This window comes from Hyperolius riggenbachi, chromosome 7 (assembly GCF_040937935.1).
Source record: "Hyperolius riggenbachi isolate aHypRig1 chromosome 7, aHypRig1.pri, whole genome shotgun sequence".
NCBI lineage: Eukaryota > Metazoa > Chordata > Amphibia > Anura > Hyperoliidae > Hyperolius > Hyperolius riggenbachi.
Genome location: NC_090652.1, coordinates 24,554,546 through 24,559,032, shown reverse-complemented (window position 1 = coordinate 24,559,032; position 4,487 = coordinate 24,554,546). Strand labels below are relative to the sequence as shown.

The 4,487-nt window shown below is 40.2% G+C and overlaps 1 protein-coding gene across 1 annotated transcript in view; it reads left to right on the top strand.

Moving 5' to 3' along the window:
• The window catches only part of LOC137524164 (indolethylamine N-methyltransferase-like), a 543,463-nt gene that overhangs the window by 288,707 nt on the left and 250,269 nt on the right, over positions 1-4,487 (top strand). The window lies entirely within an intron of this gene.

Genomic DNA, 4,487 nt, shown 5'->3' with positions numbered 1-4,487 from the left:
CCATTTGTCCTGGTTATCACACCAATTAAATTATGTCGTTTTCACAATGTATGGTGACAATATTTTGTTTGGAAATGAACATGTATTTTTTTTTTAGTTTTGAGTTTGTCACTAATTACAAGAATTTGTTTGCAAAAAGAAAAAAAATATATACACTCTTAACATACATATGAAAAAAGTTTAGTCCCTGCGTTAGCTATTTATGTATGTGTTTTTAAATGTCACTTTTTTTAATTAAAGGTTTTATTTGGGAAACTATGGGAAGGGAGGTAAGGAGTTAATCAATGTTATTTCAAATGCATTGAAAATAGCATTGTAGTTTTAATTATAGCATTGTAGGTGTAATTTTATTTTTGTCTCCCACACAATTTTGGAATTAACATTTGGTGGCATACACGCATTACAGGAAGTAATTTGTGTACTCAATACATTGATTTTTGTCTATGCCGGCTGATGCCGTTTTTCATTTATGCCGGGCACTTAGATCAGTGAGTGTGCACTGTGTTCCCATTCACTTATCTGTGTACTAACAGATTAAATTTTTTAATATAATTTTTATTTAAGGAAAAGAGAAAAATCCCATGAACAACATCAAATTCAGTAATAACAACCAATGTTCTGCTCTCCGCTTCTCCAATTTTTTCAAAATATCCCCAGAAAAAAACATAATTACACCCTTAAAACAAACCCCCTCCTCCTGTCTCCAATCCAACCACTATACTCCTCAGTATAACAACCTTAGAATACATAAAGGGCTCATACCCTACTAACTAGCCAAAATATCTAACTTCTCCAACAAGATACTTCTCCCCTATCCCCCCACTATGTTCCCATATTCCACCGTGACTTGAAACATATTCCATTTTTCCCATTTAAAATTATAAACCTCCAACCTATCTTGCTGTAAAGCAATCTGATTCTCCATGCTCTTAACCAAATTTACTCTACCAATCCAATCCTTAAGGCTACTTGCTCACCAAGACGTTGCGTTAGGTGCTACGTTAAGGTCGCATAACGTGCACCTAATGCAACGTATGGTGGTGCGGGAGAGGACGGTAGAGTGAGCCGCGTTAGGCGGCTCTATCCGTATGAGGTCTCCTAGAGTGTCGCTGATTGGCCGGTGGGACCACGTGATGCGGAGCGAGACACTCTGCATCACGTGGTCCCGCCGGCCAATCAGCGGCCGCCAGTGCAGTGAATATTAAGTAGCCATGTGCACGGCTACTGTAGCTGCATCTCCCCGCCTCCTCTCCGCCCCCCACTGTGTGAACAGCCCACTTGTGTTACATTGCTGTACGTTGGGGGAGCGTTACAGGCACACTAACGTGCGCCTGTAACGTCTTAGTGTGTAAGCAGCCTAAGAGTAGGAGAATTCTGGCATCTCCACTTAACAGGGATTAAACTTTTAGCAGCTATCAATAGCTGAGGAACAAGAGATCTCTTATATCTACTTATAGAAACTGGTGTATCATGCAACAACACCCTCGCAGGATCCCAGTCTCCACAATCTTCACACAATCCTTCAATACACCTAACAGATCAAATAAGGATGACCGGCCACACGCATTTTCCGGAATTCCAAATTTTGCGATTTCAAGATTGTCCAGCAAGCTCATTGATGAACCAGAACTTCTAGGAGTGTGTAAGGGGTTATAAAGGACCAAAAAGCCCTCTTACTAAAATGTTATACACAACTGAATGTTGTCTTATTAAAAACAGAAGGTATTTGTGATTATTCAGGTTGAAGTGAGCACATGAGGTGTCCCACGATGCATCACTGCTGAATAGGCAAATCATCCCTTTGTTGTCCCTGTAAGCTAAACACACCTCCAGAGCCGTTTGAATGCAATGATGTGTCAGCTTGTTAATTGTACAGAGCCACAATAATCCAACATGCATACAGACTGTTTTTGACTAGTCTTCATCAGTGCATGGCATGGATCAATGTGGCTCTATGGGGTAGGACTTCTGTTTTTTGTTTGTTTTTGTTTTTCTTACACAAATCCTGAACAATGTCTACTGAGCTTCCTTGAGGGACAAGAATGTGGAAATTCTATACAAAAATTGAAAGCAAAATTTTAAAGAGAAACCCTAACCAATGATTGAACTTCCTCCCAATCAGTAGCTGATACCCCCATTCCCATGAGAAAACTTTTCCTTTTCTCAAACAGAACATCAGGGAGCGCTGTATAGCTGATATTGGCCCATATGCAATTCACTTTTTCACCTGAGTTTTCTCCTCGGATATAATTTTGAACTTCGATTTAAAATAACTTTTTTAGCACTTTACAGTGGAAAAAGTACCAAGAAGTAGGTGAAAAAGTACTGTCAAAATTATTTTGAGTATTTGTTTACTTGTTGGTGGTTTAAAAGGGATTTTATTTACAAGTTGTTAAAATATCACCCAGGAGAAAACTCAGGTGAAAAAGTGAATTGCATATGGCCCCTTGTGGTGAAACCCCTCCCACAGTGTGATGTCAGGACCATGGTCCTGGCAGGTTTCTGTCTGTGAACCTCGTTGCATTGTGGGAAATAACAGCTGTTTCCATCTGCCAAAAATGCCACCTGCCAGCAGTAAAGATGTCACCATGTCATAAATGTCAGAATGTAAATCAGGGAGCGGAAAGATTTTACAATGAGCAAACACTGACTAAATCATTTATACATAATTATTGTAAAAAATGAAGCACTTTTTTATTACATTATTTTCACTGGAGTTCCTCTTTCACCTGTTTTAGGAACATCATTTTGCTAATTCTCACTAAGCATGTTTAGCCATATGGTTAGTGCAAAAAAATGTTTTTTCAATAAATTACAATTTCCCAAATTCACAATGCAAACTTGGAATCCTTGAAATTCCGAATGTGTTCTGAATCTTGTGTAGAATTTTGTTGGATTTGGCAATACTGACCATAACTATTATTGAACTTAAATACTAATAGTAAAGAACTTGAGTTGGGTTCAAACTGATTTTTTAAAATTAAAATGATCTATCTCGTGGCATAACTACAATTTATGGGGCCCCCCAGCTAAACTTTGATGGGCCCCCTAATGGCCACACCCCTTCCCTTGCCTACCACATGGTGACCCTCACTGCCTAGGGGCCCATCTCACAAGGGCCATAAAACAAGTGGTCATCATGATCTTCAGACCCATAACAAGTGCAGCCACAAAACACCAGATCTGAAGAGCAGTCCCCTGTATCGAGGGGGGGCAGGTTAGTAGTTGGAGCCCCAACAGCTCAGCCCCCCCCCCCCCTGCAATCGCAGGTGCCACTCCCCTCTAGTTATGTCTATCTATCTATCTATCTATCTATCTATCTATCTATCTATCTATCTATCTATCATAATGGTGTAGGCCTATAATTGCATGATGGACAGTATAAAAACAATGGTGATTACTTAAAGAGAAACCGTGACCAAGAGTTGACCTTCATCCCAATCAGTAGCTGATACCACATTTTACATGAGAAATGTATTCCTTTTCACAAACGGATCATCAGGGGGCACTGTATGACTGATATTGCGGTGAAACCCCTCTCACAAGAAACTCTGAGGACCATGGTCCTGGCAGTTTCCTGTCTGTGAACCTCGTTGCATTGTGGGAGTTTACAGCTGTTTCCAACTGCCAAAAAAGCAAGCAGCAGCTACATCACCTGCCAGCAGTAAAAATATCACCATGTGATAAATGGCATAATGTAAATCAAGAATTTAAAAGATTTTACAATGGGCAAACACTGACTAAATCATTTATACAGAATTATTGTAAAATTGAAGCACTTTTTTATTACATTATTTTCACTGGTGTTCCTCTTTAACTGGAAATTATGGTACTGTGTTCTGATCAAGAGTTTGTTCTTTGTTTGCTGCACTCACAGAAATAATAACATCTGAATTATGTTTAAAACACATGAATTATACATAAAAATAGTGCCATGATTAAATGATCGAATCTCTTCAATTGTATGAATGGGTAAAAGTAAAATCAAACAAACCAAAACCAAAAATGCTCGACTTCCCATTTGCACCCACCGTGTAAAATCGTGTGACGTCGCCCACAGGAAGATGGCTCGGAGAACGCTCGTCATCGGGGGACATCGCTGGATCCATCTTCTTACATGTCGTGCCAGTGAGTATTTAGCTTTGAGACAGTGAGATGTTCAATTTCCTCCCTCCCGTTAGTCCAGCATCTACTTGCTTATCTTCTCATTGCTGGTCAGTGTTCTTATCAGGAGGATCTCCTGCAGCAGTTCTGACAAAAGCTAAGGACCTGTGAATCTTCTCACCAGCAGCTATGTACTTTGAGCCTACTGAGCCTGCTGAGAGCAATGTATGGGCATCTTAGGGCTCGTTTCCACTATCGCGAATCCGCATGCGTCCAACGCATGCGGATTCGCACATGTAATGCAAGTGGATGGGCCTGTTTCCACTGTAGCGTTGTTGAGGTGCATTTTTTTCAGCGGTGCAAAAACGCACAAAAGAGCCGCA